The sequence below is a fragment of the Amblyomma mixtum genome, chromosome 5 (assembly GCF_055824585.1).
Source record: "Amblyomma mixtum isolate Tamu chromosome 5, ASM5582458v1, whole genome shotgun sequence".
NCBI lineage: Eukaryota > Metazoa > Arthropoda > Arachnida > Ixodida > Ixodidae > Amblyomma > Amblyomma mixtum.
The window spans coordinates 83,492,066-83,513,444 of NC_143016.1; the positions used below are offsets into that span (position 1 = coordinate 83,492,066).

General features: G+C 52.5%; 1 protein-coding gene across 5 annotated transcripts in view; it reads left to right on the plus strand.

Moving 5' to 3' along the window:
- Nucleotides 1-21,379, plus strand: part of Egfr (epidermal growth factor receptor) — a 197,688-nt gene that overhangs the window by 118,366 nt on the left and 57,943 nt on the right. For 2 of the 5 annotated variants that reach the window (XM_089545366.1, XM_089545367.1), the window contains exon 1: nt 478-1,121. The exons of 1 other annotated variant lie outside the window; for it this stretch is intronic. The gene's annotated coding sequence lies outside the window, so the exon portion shown is untranslated. Of the gene's footprint in view, nt 1-477; nt 1,122-21,379 lie in introns of those variants that run through there. 2 more of the 5 variants (XM_089545363.1, XM_089545365.1) reach the window with 1 other exon arrangement.

A 21,379-nucleotide genomic window follows, 5' to 3' on the forward strand; every position in this document is an offset into this window, starting at 1 on the left:
AGGGGGCAATATTCGCAGTAAAAAAGCTCGAAGAAAAGACGCCTAGCGCAGCCGCGAAAAAGCTGACCGGGCAGCGGCGGCGTCTAGCCGAGGAGGAGGCTCTCTCGTCGGAGAAGGGGAAGCCCCCACCGCCGAAACGTCGTTCCCCCCCGCGCAAGGTGTTCGGCTCTCTGCCTCCCGGCGGTGCAAGTTGTCTCTCCTCTTTCCGCGCCTTGGTCCGCCTATCTGTTTCTCCGAGGGAGGAGGAGTGCGGGAGTCCTGTTCGGAGCGCCCTTCTCCCCTTACCTGTGCGCTTCTCTCTTCGTTGATATTGTTCGCTGCGTGCTTTTCTTTCTCGTGCTCCTCGGCGTTCGTGCGCTCCTACTTCTTGAGAGGACTCCTCGGGGCCGCTCGGGGACCCCCTCGAGTCGCCCCCTCCTCTCCCGGCCGCTTAATCCCGGCATGCCCGCCGCCGCCGCGCGGGTCCCCCCTCCTCTCCCCCGCGCCCCGGCCGCCCGCCTCCTGCCTACCTGGCTGGCTGCGTAGGAATCTCGCTACCTTGGACGCGAAAACCACTTGCCGGGCTGCCCAAAGTCGCGGAGCCAGCCCCCTTCTTGCCGCTCGCTGTCGCGACCATAGTTGGTCGGCTGGCTGGCTCGCCGGTGTTGTTACCTAGCTACGTACCGCGGGCCCCGTGTGTTGTTGCACCCGCGCGCGCGTGCTTCTGCTGCTGCCGCCGTGTGCGTGTCCGTGTGTGTTTCTCCGATGCTCGCCGCCGCTGTCACGGCCCTCGGCGCCATGTGAGGGGCGACGCCAGACTTCAAGGGCTGTGGGACGTGCTTCTTCTCCATCTACACCGCTCTCCGTCGGCCGGCCTCGCAACCTGTGCTGCTCGTCGGGTGCTGTGCGCGTGCGTGCCGTTGCGGTTCCTCCACCTCGAGACTCGGGGCCCAGTTCGCGAGGAAACCGAGTGGAAGAAGGGAAAAGTTTCCTGCGAAGCAACCTGGAATAACTAGAACGTCCGAGAAAAAAGGAAACAACCCGGTCTTGTGTGCTACGGTGTCCCGGGCTGTCTTGTCTCCGTTTAGTTGTCCGCTTTCCTTCTCAACACACTACGGTGCCGGTTCCTGGCTTCTTGCTCGGTGAGTCGCTCCGTTCGGGTGTACGCCTTCTTTTGCTTCTTCTTGCCTGCTGGCTGCTACGGCGGCGATGTTCATTTTTGGGGGAACCCTCGCCACACAGTTGAAGGAACCCGGGTCCGAGTGCCTTATCCTCGCCGACCGGGTCCGCACACCTGTTGGTGGTATGTTGCTGAAGCGCGAACATAGAGGGAGCGAGCGGAGCCGACGCGGGGGCCCCCTCGAAAGTGGGCCGCACCGCCTCGCTTTTGCCCGTCGGGGAAGCAGCAGCGGCACGGCCAGCCTTCAGCTGGCGGTTAGGCCTAGCAGGGGTCGCTGTTCCTTCCGAAGCCCGTTTACGATCACGTCGTTCCGGGTCGCTTCGCTCGTAAAGGCCGATCGCTTCTTCGCGAACCGAGCGCACACCGCGGGCGCGCGTCGCCGTCGAGTCGCGGTATTCTTTGCTCGGGGTAAAAGGAAGAAGCGAGCGGAGGGAGGACCGATTCTCTCGTAAACGATGCGACCTGGCAAAAGAAAATGCCCCCCTCCCCGCTACACTCCTCTTGCGACAGCCGATTGGCTTTGTGTGGCTGCATCGAGGATGAAAAGAAATGTTCCACCCGACGGAAGAGCGTACTGCTGCTGCGTTTGTTTCTAACTCGGTTCTCGTAGTAGGCCTAGCCTCGTTTGCCGCTGTTCGAAGCGGCGGCGTTCCTGCTTCGGTACGCCCTCGTGGTTCCTGAAACTGTGTGGCCAGTGTTCGCCTTGTGAAAAGTACGTGTAATGCATGCGATTTCAGTTCGATTGGCGGAGCGCGCATCCCGCCAGTCGTTAAAAGCGTGCGCTGTTTTCGTTTTGATCGCTGACGGGACTAGCGGACTTCTCTGCGTCACCTAAACGCGACTCTGCGTCACGTCGCTGTATACAACACGCTGTATAAACTGCCTGAGCGAGTCACGGATAGAAATATATATTGTAGTCTCTCTCCGCGAACGTAGATGCGTGGCCTAGGAAGGGGAGAAGGGTTTGTTCTCTACTCTGGATCCAATTGCGGGGCTGGGTAGTAATGCGTGGAACGGTCGTCACGTGCTCTTGATGGATGACGAGGAGTGTTGGGTGTCGGCATTGGCACGGTCACAAGAATGCGCGCAGCGGCCGCCGGTGACGGCGTCAGCTCGCTAAGTCGCTGAGCAGCTGCTCGAAGCGTCGCCTTGCCGAGGAAACTTTTTTTTTTTGAGGAAGGAAAACAAAGAAAAACGTGCATGTTTCGGAGGCCGCGATTACGAAATCTCCGCGCTTTCCTATCTGCCGCAGTTGTGATCGAGTGACGAGAGAACGCGGCCGAGGATCGCGGACAGTTCGATAACGAAGAAAATCTAGAGCTGCTACGTGGAAGAGCAGCTATCATCGTGCACGGCACTGACTCGTTACAACGAATTCGCTGTGCGCGACAGGTTTTTCTTGCTATTGTATTGGTGAAGTCACGCGTGGTTTCATGCGTTGGTTTATGTTTGGCACGCCCGGTGTTGTCGAAATTCGAAATGCTTCGTTGTACCATTAGCTTCGTTATAACGGGAGGTTGCTGTCGCGAGGGGTGAACGAGTTTTTGTACCGCTGAGTTCACGCCGACAAAATCAACAAAACATTCTCAAGCGCCGCTCCGTTTCGTATTCTTCCTGCGTCGTGGTCCTTTCCGCGCCTGTTTAGATGTGCTTAAGGATTACCAACTAACTTGTTTTCTTGTTCTGCTGAAGTTGATTTCATGTGAACTTGGGCTCCATTTCCCAAAATGATGAGGCATTCACTAGCACAAGGAGCTGTTAGGTTAAAACAACCTCTCGTATGAAATCACTAGAAGGACCATAGTAGATGGTATCTCTTCCTTTTGGAAAACAACCTGTATGAAATCACTAGAAAGACCATAGCAGATGGTATCTCTTCCTTTCGGTACATGGTCTCTTCCGACAGGTAACCGCCGCGAAACCCGCGCGGCGAACGGCCATCGCGGCGGCGACCATATTAGTCGGCGCCGTTCCAGAGTCGTGCCCTACTTCCGCGTGTGCGGTCGTCCTGTCCTGTTTTTGTATATTGCCTCACTGTTTTCTTCCGATCGCTTTGCCTGCTCCGTTTCTCCCCCGGCACGTATGTTGTACTGTTGCCAAGTGGCACACATTGCCCGAAGAGAGCGCATGCGCGCGCTGCTGTGTATACGTGCTTGTAATGCGTACGGCGGCCGCTAGAAATGCGAGCGTGGTATATGGGCGGTTAGGTTAGTCCAGGCTGAGAAACTGGAGCGCATTAAAGGAACCGGTGAGGGGATTATCGGCGAGATTTTAGTGCACATTTTAGGCCGTATTCAGCAAAGGAAAGAAAGACGTAGTAACTGATAGACAGATTAGATATTGTAAGAGCGAAAGGGAAAAGAAAATTAAATTAACAATGGGGGAAGTATAGGCTAGGTGGCGAAAGCTACCGCCCGGTACAAAGGGTAAAGCCATTATCATCCATCCATCCATCCGTCTCACTTCTCGGTGCATGGCAACACGAGCCGCGCCGTGCGGGTAGGAAAGAGGGAGTTTCGTTTATGGTTTATGGGAAGCGGCTCAGGCTATGAGGGATGCCGTATAGTGGAGGGCTCCGGAAATTTCGACCTGGGGTTCTTAAACGTGCACTGACATCGCACAGTACACGGGCCTCTAGAATTTCGCCTCCATCGAAATTCGACCGCCGCGGCGGGGATCGAACCCGCGTCTTTCGGGTCAGCGGCCGAACGCCATAACCACTGAGCCACCGCGGCGGCGGAAGGAGGGAGTGGAAGACGCCTCGTAGTGGATCGCTCTGGATTAATGTCGACCGCCTGAGGATGGACGTTGTGCAGAGCATGGGTTTTTTTTTTCTTTCTCTCTCTCTCGCCCTGACCACAATGCGACCGCCGCTGCAGGGAGGGATTCAGTCCCGCGACCTCGTCCTCAGTCATGTCAGCGTCACGTCCAAAGAGCCATCGCGGCGAGTGCATGTTTTCGGCTTCCCGTGTAGTCTTGAGAAACGGCGTCCTCTGGCGTCTTCGCCCTCCGTAGGATATCAGCAGCGTACACTCAAGCTTGAGGCGGCTCGGCTCGTATTGGGGTCAGGGATGAGATTCCGCGGTTCCTCCCCACCTGCACGGGCGTCTACGCATTACGGCGGGCGAAAGCGGCTGCTTCGCCACCGTTTCGCTGCCGTCTAATGTACGTGCACGCATGCACGAAGCGGCATTCTTCTGAGCCCCATTTTGTACAGGTGTAGTTAGCTTGCGACAGCGAAGTAGTATGAAAGGGAAGGCATCGTTGACATGCACTAAAGGACTACGCCTCGAGTTTATGTACTAGCTTTTTTATGAATAGTTTCATTTAGCGCCTTTTCAGTTTCGATGAAAGAATGAGAAAAAAAATTCAGGAGGGCACTTTGTTGACCTAAAGTGCGGTGAGGCGAAAGCCTTTAGCGCGGTGTTGCTGCTTGTGTCACTGATGTGTGGCTAAGATGTTAATTAAGTACACAATTGTTTGTGAATCGTAAATGCTGGAGACACTGGAGGGCGTTTGGGAGGCATCCGTCTGATTCGACGCCTTTCTGCAAACACTCTTCAGCGTCCTAGAGAAGGAGAAATACATATGCGTTGGCAGGAAGTAGCGTAGCCGTTAGCACGCTATGCTGCGGAGTGGAGGGATGGTGGTTCGAATCCCATCGTGCACAAAGATTCTTTTTCTGGTCTGGCTAGAAAAGCGTGACACCTCTGCTGGCAACCGTCTGCTGATAACCTTCTGTGGACAACGATGAGGCATTGAAGGCTTTAATCTTAAAATCACAGCAAAACGTTGATCTCGACTGCGAGCTCAGTGCGTTACTTTTTACAATGCAATACAATTTGACGTTGCGGTTTGGATGAGTTGGCATTAAGTGGAGACAGACAAAACGAGACGAAAACAGACAGGACAACACGCGGTGTTAGTTTCACAGTGGATGAGAATTACACCTCGCAGCCTGTTTTGGAGGCGCATGCGCTAACGCCACACTGCGTAACATTACTGAAGAGTTACCGATGTTACTACTCCCGCGACTGCTGCCAGCAGTATGTTTCTCATGATTGTGAAGACATTGTTAGTGGCGCTGAGAGCAGACGCTCCTTCCAACGGCTGCTTTCTAGGAGAGCGTTCGGCCGCCCAGCCTTGCGCGCCCTTTGGTTTGCACCGCCGGGTGTAGAGCGCGATAAGGTGATGCCGGCGGTGCCCCTTTGTCGGCGTCCTGTGTGCTGATATCGCCGCTGCTTGGGATTAGCCTCTGACCTCGTTATCTGCGGCGCTTGTAGATCTCCGTAACGACCGATAACAAGGCACCCTAAGATTAGGTAGGGGGCGTAAAATAAAACCGAACGTTTTGTAAGATTCTAGAAGGTCATGTACAATGACACTTCGGATAAGTGTCAACCACTCGAGGACGCCTTCACGAAGCTGCGCTGGTAAAATTCATTCTGTGGAGATGTTTTTTGAGGCGACCGTCCACGAATACGTTTCACAGTGGACCATTCTCCCTCCGCTACCCGCACGCAGGTGAATGCCGTGAACAATCTTTTTTTTTTTTTACATTCTTTATTGGCAGTTCTAGGAACCGCAATAGGTTGCTTTATGGTTGATTTATGGGGTTTAACGTCCTAAAGCGACTCAGGCTATGAGAGACGCCGTAGTGAAGGGCTGCGGAAATTTCGACCACCTGGAGATCTTTAACGTGCACTGACATCGCACAGTACACGGGCCTCTAGAATTTCGCCTTCATCGAAATTCGGCCGCCGTGGCCGGGATCGAACCCGCATCTTTCGGGTCAGCAGCCGAGCGCCGTAACCACTGAGCCACCGCTGCGGCTTAGGAACTGCAATACTATACTCGATTCAGCCGCATGTACCTGCAAGAATGGGGTGTTTCCGTCTTGTCCACTGTCGTACATTTCGCGTTCTTTCTTTCCGTGTGCCCTCGGTGTCGGTGCCTGAGGCTTTGATTGCTCGTACAGCCGACGTGGCATGGTTCCAGTGTACGCAGGAGGGCACAAAAGAAGTGGAAGTCGAGAGGTGAGCCTTGCGCGCAAGGGCAAAGTCGATGTTCGCCGAAACCGGGGAGAAGTTCGCCCACAAACGACCAGGCAATACGGCAAGGCCGTTCCCAAAGGCGCGACGCGACGTCCATACCATGAGCCTATTCGTCACACTCTCTCTCTCGTCGTAATAAGCATAGGGCTGTCGAGAACAATTTGCATTGTTCCCCGCGCCGTCGTGGGTATGTATGTATCTTCGACGCGGGGTGGCAATTTAGGCGCCATTTCCGCCGTAGCTGTCAGGGATATGTGCTTGCCGCGTTTCTGATTGCCCGATGATTTAGGGCGTGTGCTGTAGAGCTTGTGCAGGACGTTGATGCGACTCTTACGTGGTTATTTTAGCTCCCGCTGTCACGAGGCGTCGTCGCCTGTCTGATTGCTTTATACAGTTGTACTCGGCTTGCTTGAGCTCAATCAAACGGAACTGCCGAAGAGGGGCGTTCAACTGGGATTCTGTGCCAACCAGCGGTGTCAGGTACATTGTTTTCTGAAGCGCGCGATGATTCGGCACTGTGGAAGGAGAGGTCAACCAGCTATAGTCGGACACAACTCCAGATGCCCCTCCAAGGAAAACCTCCAGCCAATGGCGTCGGCCGATTTTCATTATGCCGGGGTTAATCCCCTTTTAGCTGATACACTCTGCGATTAGAAGCGAACAGCTCAAAGGGGAATAACCAAGACGTCGCGAGGATCGGTCGACGCTGTTGGCTTGAGGGCCCTTCTTTGAGCGACATTCGCCGCTTTGTTCTTGAGTTGTGTCCGACCACAGTGAATCATTGCAGGTCAGAGCTTCTCGCGAAGAGGACGAGAACGTCTCGAAAACTCTTAAGAGGTAAAATAGAATAGTTGGAACGTGCTCGCTACAAGCATTCACGCTCTGGTACGCGTGTCGGAACGCAGTCACCTGGACACGTGTTTTGCCTCGCGGGTGGAGGAAATGTGAAAACTTGCCCTGCTCGCGTGCACCTCACCTCCGGAGACGCTCTAGGTCGTCGTACTTTGCGGTTTATAACCTTGGTCGAACTTTGGAAACGTACATGCAAGCAAGCTGATTAATTCGTCTGTCCGTCATTTCATTCCTATTCACCTGAAAGCATTGGGCAAGCGCTATCAGAGCGTCGCACGCGAAATAACTTTCTTAAGAGGGTTGTACAGGACGCATTCCTGCCAGTTTCCATCGCTGTCCGCAATCATTAAACCAGTCAGCACGCAGCACGGTAGCTCTGCTATCCTCGAACGAGAACCTGAAAAGCACTTAAACCATCATGTTACCGCCCCCCTCACATCTCTCTCCCTTTATCTGTTTCTCGTGGCGTATTGCTAGATTCCAATTCACCGGGGAGCTAGCTGCGTGTTCGGCGCTGCATAATGAAGCCCATTGATTGCTGTGACACTTGTCCATGCATACACGCACATTAAGTCGGTGCGGGCGTAGAGACAATCGCGAACGCAAGCACAGCCACAACTGCATTACGGCGGTTCTGCTATCGGCGGCGGTCGTAATGCAAAAAAGAGAACGGGGGGGGGGGGGGGGGGGTCAAATTTATCGCAACCGCAACGCTTCTGCAGACTCGCGCGAGTGCGCTCAGCCTCTCTCTCTCTCTCCCTCCGCCTGTCTCTCTCTCTCTCTCCGCCAGCGGCGCTGATGCTTCGCGTTTCCCGCGGCGGTGGCTAAAGTGGCCGCATGGTGTTTTGGACGTCCACCCTTATCGCGGAAAATGCATCAGTGGCGCAGCGGCGGTGGACTTCTTTTCGGGCTGGACGACGTACCTCTCCTTTCCTGGCCTCTCCCTGGGACGCGGCCGCAGGAGAGTGAGGGCCGGTCAGGGAGGGGGGGTTGCGTACCTTTCTTGCATTCTGCGGCTGCTCGCTTTTAGCCGCTCAGGGAACGTAAGCCGGTGCGCGCGGCTTAGTGCTCGAGCTCTCTTGTGATATGCTCTCTTCTTTCTTTTTTTATTTTCTCTCTCCCACGTGGCGTCTTCGGTCGGCCGGACTCTCTTGTTATTTACTCGTTATCGAACGCGTCGATCGCGAAAGCGTTGAGCCGAAACGGCTGTTTTTGTGCTTTCCTCGCAGGCAAGTGCTGTGAGCTGCGCGGCTGGCTCGGAGGGGACTGCCATTCTTTTATTTCCTCCTCCATGTTTCCCCGCTCGCCTTCTAGAGACGCTTGCCTAGCGCCGTCCAAACCTCTTCGCAGCGCCGCGTGCGCCCCTGGAGGCCGAACGCGCATGTTATGCGTAAAGTTTCGTTTCTATCGGTATCGCGGTTCGACCGAATGCGGCAGGTTGAAGGCACTTGTGCTACCCTGAACTCGGTGGTCTGGAGGTGTGCTTTCATTCTGGTCATGCCCCCTAGAAATGGTTTAACTTTATTCTTGTTAGCAGTGGCGTGTAATTTGAGCAAAAGCTGTAGTCATAACGGTCGCTCTGTGCGCATATTTCGTAACGAGCTCCGATTGGAAGCACCCTTCTACTCCGGGTGCCGATGTCGCTTTGCACAAAGCTTCGACAGTTGTAATTGCAGTGGGAACCTAAAGCGTGGCGTGTGAGCGCTTGCAACTCTTACTGAAAACCACCACGGTATTCATTCGCCGGATGTACAACAGCAAACGCGGCAGCGTTCATAGCTAACGCCCGGCTTGCTCACGCCGCCACGTGCAGTTGGCGATGGCTTTCGCCCAGCCCAGATTGCGCAGTGCGTTGTGGTTCTTATTTTCTAACCTCAGGAATGCCAAGCTTCGGTGGGAAATCATGCGAAACTAGGCGCACCACCGGCTGGTATTTGTGCGTGAAAGCTGCCGGGGCTTTCCGGACAAAGGAGGCTGGACGCTTCAGTGGAGAAGAGCGATGTCCAGCCAGGGTAGGATAAGGGTTAATCCCTGTCGGCGACCGGATTAGGGCTGACCGGCCCGCAGGAGGACTTTCCTGGGTTGGCGGACTCAACGTTTAAGGCTGCTGCATTCTTGCTACGTCCGCTTTGTATATTTTGCTTTTCTTTTCCAGGAGAACCTGTTTGATTTTTTTTTTTCATTTCTTTCCCTCCGTACTGCTCTCGTTGGTAAAGCGTTATGGGTTGAAATAAGCTGAACTTAGTAATGATAGCCTTAAGGCGATTACTTATAGTGTCCAGCGACTACCCTAGAAGAAGGCGAATTGATTTGTTATGTAATTGTTTTCGATCGCACTAATTGCTCGCTGTCGAATCGCTCTTGCACAACGCGTTAGGTGATGCTTAATCACTGCCAGCAGAGAGAGAGCGTCCGTGCGCACTCATGGGCACAATCCTGTATAGACAGTCAGCGCCGGAGAAACTGTAATTTTATGGGGAGGCGGCCGAATAGGGGAAGGTCGGAAGCGACCAGCAGTTCTGGGAGAAAATGCGACACCCGTTCCATTCTTGAAGCCCGCCCTTGAGGTTGTTGCAAGCTGCAGGCGGGTTATACTTTAGCGACACTTAAATAATGAATTAAGGTCGACATTTTCTGGGACAGTTCTATTTCCAGCAGTCCTTTGCCGCCACTCGCGTAAGCACATACAGAAAAGTGCCCAGTTGCCGGTGTTACCATGGCATTTGTACACCTAGGTGTCGGAATTTTAAAACTACAGTTGAACCGGTTCTAACGAAGTTGAAGGGGCGCGGCGAATACTTCGCTATAGCCGTATAGCTTCGTTGTAGCTTGTGTTGACCGAGTTTGCAAGGGAATCGTCATTCCTTCGTTATATCCGGTATTTCGTTATAAACCGTTTCGTTACAACGATGCCCGACTGTAGTTAGACGTTGTCCGTCTACTGAAGCCGGCGTTATACGAAACAAATAAAAAAATCGTGCTCTTAAGAACCGAGGGGACTTGCGACGTTCGCGGTCACCTAATCGCGCGATGATCGGCGCGCATTTTCGCTTCCCGCGAAGTGTGTATGAGCGATGAGCGGCGCGCTTTTCTGCGAAAGGCGCTTGCAAGATGGGCGACACCGGGAAGCGCGCTCGATTAGCTATGCGCAGTACGTCCTCAAATTAGACCGTCGCTGGCGTCAAGATTGCCCCCGGAGGCGATGCTGCCCGCCGCGCGGCAGCCCTTTTCCCCCTCCGTCCACCTGCCCCTGCGTTCGAAGGAGCCACCGCCAGTTTTCGCCCGCAGCTTGCAAGAAAAACTGTTGGCACGGGTAAGTCACGTGCCTCGCTTCTTTCCCCCTCCCCCATCTTTTTTTCTTACTTTTTAGTCTCCAGCGCGCTCTTGTAAAACAGAGTCATTGTCGTTTCACGATCGCCGGGCCGTGTTCGGGTCGCTCCCTGCATAGGTGTTCGCAGTTTGTCTTTACGAGGACGACGGGTGCTTTCGTGGGCGCCCTTCTCCCTGCCTCTGCCTTCATTATGCCGAGTTTTACGATCGCGCTATAAGGAATAGAAGGTGGAAAGAGGGGTGCGCGTCGGAAGCGCATCTTTCCAGTGAGAGTGACGGCCCCGAGAGCGACGAACAAGCCGGCCAATGTTCCTGACGTCTCCCCTTATTTCAGGTTTGTAGCAGTGTACGGGAGGGCGGCCACTTGGGATGGGCTCACGAGCGGTCCGGGAGTAAAACTCTGTAGCGGACCGGGAATACTTATTTGTTATTTTTTTTTTAAGACAGGCGTGTGGGGGCAGCCCTGGGGCCGCATAGGAATGGCCTTGAAACGCCGATACTATCGCGCCCCACTCCCTCTTTCCGTGGCCCTCCGGTGTCCGCCTTCACCTGTGTTTTCCTTCTTTTGCTGGGCGCTTCGGACGATCACAGCCCTCCCTCGGGGTTGAGCTTGCGTTTCGGCATTCTCGGCGGCACGGCAGCTCCGAAGGGCCCGGCCGGGCTTCGCCGCTGTCCGAGCAGGGAGGACGCTTGCGCGGTCACGTTGCCCTTTTGTGAGTGCGCGCAGGATCCTCGCCGAGCATTCCGAATGCGGACTCCTCCGCTCTCTCCTTCGGAAAACTACAGCAGTACGGGAGGAGGGAGGAATGCGCAGGCAAGGGGAAAGGGGGATTATGCTTTCCTCCTCGTGTCCGCCGCCCCTGGTCTCACCGTGCGGTGTTGGCGGCTGCACGCGATGTGCCTCCCTGGTGTGCGTGCGTTTGTTTTCAACCGAGAGATGCGTGCGTGCGTGTCGCAAAGAGGGTGCAGAGGGCAGGGCTTCTGCGGTGAAATCGGTCATTCGGCTCGTGGGCACTGTCTTTCCTCTCCTTGTCTACGACTTTCCCCCTCTCCTTCTCTGTCGCCAGTAACCGTGCGTCCTTCCTCTTCCCCCCGGTCGACCTTTGGGCGCGTGGGAGGCCGCCGCTGGTCGCGCCCTCTTGGTCAGTTTCCTCGTTTTTGGTCGTGTTCCGTGCGATGTCCCCTGGCTGCGGACCCCCCTCCGTACGTTCGGAGGGGACAGCCGCAGGCAAGGGAGGAGTGAGCGTGGATCCTGCGGCGCGACATGTTTTCTACCCTCCTCTCTCCCTTTCCAGTGTTGCCGAAGCACGGTACTGGCGTCTCTCTCTCTCCCCCCAGCCATCTCACCAGTGGGGCCCCCTCGCTGGGCCGTGTCACGGCGCTGGACAGCGGCCGTAGATATCATGCCCCGCCGGACGACGGGAGGTGACGGTGTCGCACCGGCACGGCTTCCTCGCGCCCTAGGGTGCCCCCTCCCTCCCCCCCTGTGTCCCCACCGGTCGTGCCGCGCAAGTTTCGGCCGTAGAGTGAAGGGGGGTGCCTTTCAAACCTGTGCCGCTTGTTTCTTTCTTTTCTTTTTTCCTGTTCGGCCTCTCTCGAGGGCTCCAGGGCGAGCGATGATCATCCTCTTGACGGCGGTCGCGCGCCCCTGCAGAGGGCCAGGTTGCGACAGCAGCGTTTGATAGCGACTGCGGGGCTTCGCGCGTACGACATCGCGGTGTTTTTGCTGGTGTCACACGTGTTCGGGGGACTGCGTCGTGCCTGAGCGGAGAAAAAGTGCCTGTGCGGGCGGGCCTTTCACTCGCAGCTGCAGTAGGGAGCTTCGGTGACGTCATAGCAGCGCAGAAACCTGTCGTGCCGGGTAGCCGCGTTCTGCAATACGCTGAAGTCGAATTGTTGTTTTCCATCGACCTTGAGAAAGTTTCACGCCATCTGAAATTCGTTTGGTTTGGTTTGGTTTTTTAGGGTTTAACGTTCCAAAGCGACTCAGGCTATGAGGGACGCCGTAGTGAAGGGCTCCAAGAAATTTCGACCACCTGGGGATCAACGTGCACTGACATGGCACAGTACACCTGAAATTCGTGTACACCAGACGGATCGAAATGCGAACATGAATGCTTGCGCGGTTCTGGGAACGTCGGGAGCGTCCTGCATTTGGCATTTTGTCCTGCTTCCGCACTATTCCGTCAGAGTGCGCTGATGGTTTAAAAACACTGAATTCTTCTCACTGTTTCACGGCCACGGCCCGATTTCATTTTCGAGACCTGGGATTTGTGAAATGATCGCGTTTGTTGCGTGCTCCATGTCATGGACGAAGAAACGGTTCAGAGGTAGCATAACGCTTCGCTGTGGCTGGTCCCAATTGATCGATGGCGCTGTTTAATTGATGAGCTGCAAATACGTTACAGCGTTACACTGTTTTGTTGAATTTTCGTGCCAGTATATATGCCACATTTCATTACGTTGGGGATTCTAGCAGTAAGGTCCACACAAACGACGAGCGCATTCATAAGCTACACAACACCTAAAATCGCTCGCCAAGCAGGCTGCTTTCTCCGGTGTTACTTGAGGCACATCGCAACTACACGATAATCTCACTTGGCTACCCTCAGCCTAACGGCAGGGTGCTGGTTCCTCCAGTAATCGTTTTCTCCTCACCGTTTCGGCGCTGGGAGCGCGCTAATGATCCGCTAATCGCGCTCCGTGCAGAGGCATGCAGCTTACAGGAATGCGCCCTGATAGAACGACCTCTCCGTCAGGAGTCGCCTCAGCCACCTCCCTCGTCGGGCGCTGGCAGGCAGCATTGTTTGCAGGATCGCTTCGTCGTTTGTTTTTGCTCATTGAAGGCCCCGGCCAACTCATTAACAGGAAGGAGGGCGCCTCAGAAGCCTTCGACCTTTCTTCTATACGCGTTTTTGCTTCTAAGGTGTCGGATGGACATGTTGGTAGGACAAGTGCGTATGTGTGTGCGTGTGTATGTGTGCGGGGGGGGGGGGGGTGACCTCGTATGAGGGTAATGTGTCATGATCGCATCTCGCCTGTTTTTCGCACTCGCATTGTTCGCCTCCGCGGGTGGGCGTCGCGCTCATCGGAATCGACGGAAGAGCAGTCGCTAGCCACAGCAGCGCCGCCCTGGTGGTGGGCAGCGCAACAAGCCGTTGCACTGGTGTTACCGCTGCCAACGCCGGTAACGTTAGCGAACGCTGTGTGCAAATTCGCCTGTGGCGGCGAAGACGGCGCTGCGAGGGCTGTCGCCGTCTCTCTCTCTCTCTCCCCTGCGCGGCAACAGCCAGGCCTTGTGCGCCGTCGTGGGCTGGTCAGCCGTGGGAGAGAGCTGATCTGGGTCACAGCGATCAGCCGCCGAGGCGGAACTTCTTCGCCAACCGCCTCGCGCGCGCGCGCGACGTCGATGCAAATAAACCATGGTATATGTATACGCGCATGCGTGTACACCTGTGGCGACGCACCGCGGCGGGTGTACGCAGGTTATAAGCCCTTCTCGTTTGACTCGTCGGATCGAAAAAATAAAAAGTATAATAACCGTGGAATGCGGTGCGCCACCCCCCACCCCCGAGGCCTGTCTTTCACGTCTGTCTTTTCGCGTGACCTGAGCCTCTGGTGGACGCGGCGTCGTTCGCTGCTGCGTGCATGGGTTGACAGCGGCCGGTCGGCGGACGACGTCTTGGGAGGGCGTACAATACATACCACGAGGTGGACACGGAAGGAAAGCGTTCCTTCGTGCGCGGATGGCATGCGGAAGAGACTATTGAGGTACTGTTACATTCAAGGAGAGGGTTGGAGGAGGGGCGGGGTGCATTCAGATGACGGCCTAGCTTTTAATTTAATTTTGGAACCAGAACTAAGCCGCTGCCGGGCTCAAAGAACGATGTTCGCGACGTCAGTCCTCGCTGTACGGTCGATGTCCTGGGGGTAGGTGAAAGGTGAAACTATAGCGAACGCAAAATTTATGTTTGTTTAAGGTTCCCCTCTCAAAGGCGAGCATTTGAGTACTTAACTGTGAGAGTAGAGTCACCTTGCAAGGTTTATTTAGCATTTCAGGCATCGTGCTTCTAAACTACACTGACTCGCTCGTTCGTTGCTCATTTTGGCTGCATATGTAAAAGAACTGCATGCACACAACTAAATGCCCTGTTTAAGACCGCTGTACTAATTCCATGGCAAACACCGTTAGGGTGTTTGCCACTTAGGGTGTTTGCCACGTGTCACTTTTGGAGCAACGTTAGCGGGTCGTAGAAACCGATCCTCCCGGGTCCCTTTTGTTTTCCTCGCTGCAAAGAAATAACAATACCTGATTTATTATTAACGCGGTAATATAATAGGCTCCATGTCGCAGAACTGCCGGCGTCGTTGTCGTTGGCCGCGAACGAAAAATCCACGAAAAATCCCCAGAAGAGCAACCTAGGAGGTGGTGGGACACCTAGGTCACGTGACCTTGTGCCGTCATCACGAACTGCCTGTACAGTTTTAGTTTCGTTGCCGCGTATACAGTGTGTTCAAGCGCGACGACGAGGAAGCATGGGAGCAGGCGGTTTCGTAATTGCGGATAAGAATAGCGCGATATCCCCCGCCCCGCTTAATGAATGTTCAGCGTCCGTTGGACTTTCAGTCGCATTCGCGTCTCGCCGCATCGTCGAGACCACTCAGACCTGCCTCCATTCCCCTCGCGCATAATCCTGACATGCATTCGTCTCCTCTTCGGTTCTTGTTCTCACGGCACACCATCAACGTTTCCCCCTCTCTTCCCCGTGTTCCGAAGACGCCATCTGTCGATCGATCAGGGCGTTCAATCAAGCGCGCTCCGCCAGCCATGGCATGCATGTCCCGAGAGCCGTCCGGCGAAATAATCACGCCGGGGCCCCGCTCTGTGTGGACGACGCTTTCCTCGTCTTCTTTCGTTCTCACTCGGCGTCTCCTTGTCCCTCCCTCCCTCCCTCCCTCCCCCCTCCTCTCTCTCTCTTTTCCCGCAGCCGGCGCACGCACACAACGCGCTTGCCGACGACGCACGTCTGCGGGAAACATTCCGGGGCATGGAGGAAGGAAACCATAGGAGAGGCCCTCGCTATCCGAGCCGCTTGACAAAAAACGTGGAGGAAGTCACGTGGTTTTGCAAGGCTTACTGGGATTCCTTGGCCGACGGCGCAGCCAATAGCAGCGTTGGGCGCAGCGGCGTCGTCTGCTTCACACATCACCCATGTCGGCAGAGCCGGTCGAGTAGAGTTGGAAATCCTCATTTTTATTCAATCGTTGTGGTCCGCGGGAGGCACAAAGTTCCAGAGGCCTGCAGTCGGTGCTGGTCTTCACTGCTGTGCGCTTAGTTCATTCAGGATGCCGTCTCGACGAAAGCGGTTGTTTTGGAAGCCCGCGACAGCTTTCTCTGAAAAGGCTTGGCGCTGCAGCTTCGCTATTCTCTTTCGGCTTTGTGCGGTTGCGTCCCTCAACGCTGCTAGTCTTGTTCCAAGGAGAAATTGACAGTGCCGACGGCTCATAAAGCGATAGACGACGGTGACACGTTGGTTTATGGTTACAGCAGCGCGGGAAGAAAAAGCCATTTGCGAGTCGGCGCTTGTTTGGTGTATGTATACGTGTTCCTTCATTTTTGTGTATTTTTCCCGCGCTGTTTTAACCACGAATAAATACAAACTCGTCCAGACTGTGTCCTTGTAAGTATACCCATTGCGTCTACATTCCCCTATGCATGACGGAATTGTTGGCGACCGATATGCGTGGGCTGCGGTGTGCTCACCGAAGCGTGCAGTGCCAAGAAAGCCGCTCCGCATCCGATGGTATCCGTCAGCAAAGCGATACGCGAAGCAGTCTGAAGCGTACCATATGTTTACTGTACGCTGTGCGAGCGATATGTCAACTGCGTGCAAATTTTCTCCGATATGGACCCACTGGATCGACCGACCCGCGCTGCTGTTGCGATCGAGTGCTGTTGTGCGAGCGTAAGGGCACAAAGCCGGATTTAGGAGGCGGAGTGTTAGGTTTAAAACATTTGCTCTTAAGGGTGGTGAAGTGTAAGGCCATGTCATTGTGAGATTGAGTGTACCTCGCAACTTACCGTTTACCGAGATGCCGAGTCGACCTGCGACCACTTCGCCGAGTTGCACTTTCTTGCATTCAGTTGATTAAACGCATTAGTGAAGTCCAAAATTTGTAGTTTATTGGAAAATCAAAATATGAGCCTTGAAAAGGCTTGATACAGCATGACACTTATTACAAAACATAGCTTGCTACCCGAAGCCAGCAAAATCTTTTAACAAAAGTGATAACACTCGTGTATGGAATGAGAACACACATAAAAAGGATTCAACAAAAAGACTAGAAAGAAGAAGAAATGCACAACTGAATTAGATCACTTTGTAACCATGAACTATTCGAACAGAGAGAGTAAAAACATATAGGAAGGCAGTAAATGAAGGCTCTGAGACAGAAAAATATTTGTGGACCAGTCAAATTGTGTGAAATGTTTCATTTCTCGGTAGTTGTTTCTGTATCACAAAGTTGATAAAATTTAAGCAATGTAAATGCAAAGTAATTGGAGCACTGTGTGGAATTAAGTGACTTGAGAAATTGGTAACAATTGTGACAGCTGGTGGAAGAAGTGAATCATTTTCCCTCCCTTCTGCATCATGTATTCCTTTCTGTAATATATGTAAAGAAAGAGAGTACCCTGCTGACACTATTTCTATTGTTGCATTGTTGTATTCTACTCTTATCTGCCTAGCCTGGAACAGTATAGAAATAGCATAGTTTTCTGTCCAATTTTCTGTTCTGTTTGTTGTGTGGTATGTCGTACTTGTGTGCACATGCTGTTCTATATTTGTCAAAACCACGAGCCAACCAACATAGTCTGCACATAAGACGGGCATTTGAGCTGTGCACAACTAAGGCATGATGACAGCTAAAGAATGATTAATATAGTGTACAAATTGTGGCTGGTAGAATGATAAGGTTTTCCTCTGTATGCATATGTACCAAGTGCACGTAGAAAAGTGTTTTCATCATTTAAGAACATGAATTTGTTGCAGGTTGCAAAACTTATGTATTTTATTTATTTACATATACTGCAGGCAGTTTTGGCCCAAGCAGGATGGGCATACGAATGCAGAATACAACAAGAAGAACATATACAATGCGAGGAAGAACACATGGGAAACAACACATTTCTTAAAAGAACAAGTGTATGATAAAACTAATGTTGGGTAATAAATGGCAACAACACGTCTCATGTATGATAAGAATGCGAAACGCATGACAAATAACTCTTCTGGAAGGAAAACAGGATATGTTAAGTATGCAAAATATGGCTTTCTAGTCCTTTCACAAAATCTTTGCTCTTAAAAGTGTTGCGTGGTAAAGAATTCCCTTATATGCTAGAACTTATATGCTAGTGCTTACTCTGTTGCTGCGTGCAGTGGGATTATCACCCCATTTTGACACTACTAGTTTGAAAGGCCAAAATCACCTTCAGTTGTGTTGAATATCTAGAACTAAAATTGTAAGTATGGTACACTAATTACTCTCTTGATTATTCCGGCTTCTATAGTATGAAAACCATGCACTCCACATTTTTACAAAATACGATACTTCAGTCACCCTGTACCCTAAAGGACAGTAGTGCAGGCATGCTAAAGAAAGCTCTGGGAGACTGCTAACTGCAGCCCCTATTCTTGAACATCAGTGACCAATAGTACATGGCCATGTGTGAAGCTACAGCATGTAGATTCATGAACAAGAACTAGCATTTGCACTCTGGACATGTACTGCTGATGCTACTTAACTGACTTATTTTTGAAAATGTGCGTATTGTTCATTTACCACAAAAGACAAAAATCTGATTTTAGGAAGCAGGTAATTTCTGGCTGATTCAGTAGCAATCAAGCTAAATCAAACCCCTGATTACTCCTGAAAAAACTGACAATGACTACCATCAAGCATGAGCCTAAGTCGGTGGTGTACAGGTGCCGTCAAAAGTAAATGGAAGGCAACATTAACACAAAAATTTAATCATTACCCGCTCAATTCATGCATCCTTGAATACATATGTGCAGACTAATTGGGATTGTGCGAATTGCACTGAGCACCAACAAACATGGACCATTATGCTTTAGATTTAAAGAAATTAAATTTTTTTGACAAAGTTGCCTTCCATTTACTTTTGACGGCGACCGTACATGACGCATTCACATTACAAAGCTATTCTTTTCAATACTCAGTATGACAGGTTGTAATGTGCTCTAAATTGTGAGCGGCCGTTTGAATAGAATTTTATCTTGACAAAGTCAGACATTTACCGTATTTACTCGTGTAATTTGCGCCCGCACTTAGATTGTGCTCCCCAAAAAGTTCAAACATTTAACCGGATTAAAAAAAAAATACTCGCACATTTTGCGCACTATGCTGAGCCACACCACTAGCATGTATACGCGGGTGCGAACTTTGCGCCCTTTACCCGGCTTGCTCACGCTGGCGGTCGCTATCCCGGACGAACAGTTGCGCGCGCGCCCAAATCCAAAACTCTACCGTACCGCGTTTGCTACACGGTTTGCCGCTAGTCAGCCGGGCCACACGCAAGGGCCCCGTTTTATTGCCCGTTATCTCCTCCCACTGCTTACTTCGCGATTGAATCTTTGCGCGTTTATTGCTTTGAGCTAACCACGTGCCGTCATGCCACCCCGCGGGGAGCTACATAGCGTGGGTGGGGAGGACGAGTCAACCTTTTCGTTTTGCCAGCGAGGGGTGCCAACCTTTTTTTTTTTTTAAGATGTGTTCGGATAACTCGCTTGCGCGTAAATTGCGCACCCGCTTTTTGGAGCCCTAATTGAAGAAAAAACGTGCTCAAATTACGCGAGCAAATACGTACGGTGCTCTATGCCTTAAGGAACTTCTTTCTGATTTATTTTGCAAACGAACTATGGTTTTAAGGAATCACAGTGCTCCCTTATAGTTATAAAACAGTGACACTTCCCAGGCGCTATGGCCGAGATAACAAGAAAAATGCACCGCCATACAGATTACTGCTAGGCGCAAACATTTGCACACTACAAGTAATAATATCAAGTGGAAATGATGCCCCAAAGAAACTGCGGTGTGCTCGATGCTATAGATGACAAGGATCTCTTTTTATTTTCTTCTAATGAAGGAGTACTGCGTAAGCTGATAAATAAATAATCATGTACAGTAAGCAGAGTTTCATCAGAGCCATATACAAACCGCAGCCAGTTTAGCAGTAATGATTACTTTTTATCAGTGCGGGAATACTGTAGCCGCGCTACTCGATCATAACGTCTAGCTAAAGCCATTCATTCTATTTCTTTCATGGACACCTAAAACGTCATATTGAAAGCATACATGCAGTCAATGTAATAATAAAGCACCTTCTCAATAAGAGCATTTCTTTCCAATCTCTTGAGAATGTATCGAGGTGGTTCCTCACCTGAAGGGGGACGGCATCCGCACGTATACGAACTACGAGCGGCGACATCCGATCGAAGTGCTCGGCCAGAAAATGTTTTGAAGGTCCATTTTGCTGCTTCCCAGTCGCTTTGGCCTCGTCTAACGGCCTCAGTCCACTGCCTCCTTCGCTCTGGATCTTTCGGAAACCTGTTTGAAAACAATACTATTCACTGCACTCGGACAAAGAGCCACGAATAAGTCCGGGGCGGTACGAATACCACGTTCACGCCGTGTCGCGCGTTATGTTCTGCGAGCATGCATTTTACTCATTACGCAGTCGATTAAATACGCAAACAAAATGCAGTATACTTACGAGTGGAAAGTGACGCCCGGTTCTTGTCCTGGCGTGCGCGACCGACACCCAGGAACGCAGCAGCTGGGCATCGCAGCGTCTTTGTTGTCAATCGGAGCAGAAGCCTCACTTTCCGCCGTGTGTGACAGCTGCGACAGCCAGGCGCGGCGCGAAATCGTCTGCTCGCGCTGCTCGCGTTGATATTCGCGGCGCTAGCATGCCATTGGCTGAGACAGCGGCCAAGTGTCATGGCGGAGCCCTCGCTTCCGGCTTCAAAAAATGTGACGTAGCAGCCTCTCCTCTTTTCCTTCTTTCCTCCATGTTCCGGGGAATGAGTTTCGTAATCATAAGCGCGCGCGCCGCGATTGGTTGCATGCATGCGACGTCGGAAGCCAGTGAGACGTTTCGCGAAGACGGCCCCAGAACCGCCCCCTTGCCTACGCGGCGGCAGGGTCGCCTTTACCTGCCTTTACGGCGGGACCGAAGCGGAGTCGTGTAATTTCTCCAAAGCGCGCGGCTTGTCTGGGAGACATTTGCGCGCTCGGTCGAGCTCGACGGCGCGCTCGCGGTGGTTGTGATCTGGGAATCGCTTAACGGGGAGAAGCCGTTGCGCCAGGCGGCGCGTCTATTTGTTTGTGGATGCTTTTACGAGTTTTTTTTTTTTCTTTTCGTTTCTGGGATACGATAGGCTGAAAAGAGAAAGGAACGACGCTTCCAAGTAAGGAGGCGCGCCAGCTGCGAATATTTCGGGGTGTAAATTACTATACACGCGCGGATCCGGCTTGTTTCTTTGGATTTCGTAATGTAGCTCCCCTTCCTCCTTTTCTCTTTTTCGGTCGAAAGGCAGTTTTACTTGCTTCTTACTGGCTGCTTCCAAAATGGTACGTGGACTGACGTAGCCTGAGTACCGCTTTTTTTTATTCTTCGCAGTATTGAAAGATAACACACTACGTCTCGATCTTGACCTCGGGTTATCCAACTATGCCAGTGGCTGACGAGGGCAAACTCGTATAGAACAATCAAGATTTTGCAATGCATGGATTCACGAATACGGCGAAAGAAAAAAGGTATTTGCCAAATGTGTGGCATATAAAGGCGCCTGGCTTCGAATATTCGCGTTCCACAAATCTTTGAGCCCCCCGCGTGCTATTATCCTCTATATTGAAGCTGGCCCGTCGGAGCAGTTCCGTTGTCCGTTCGAATCGCCGCCCT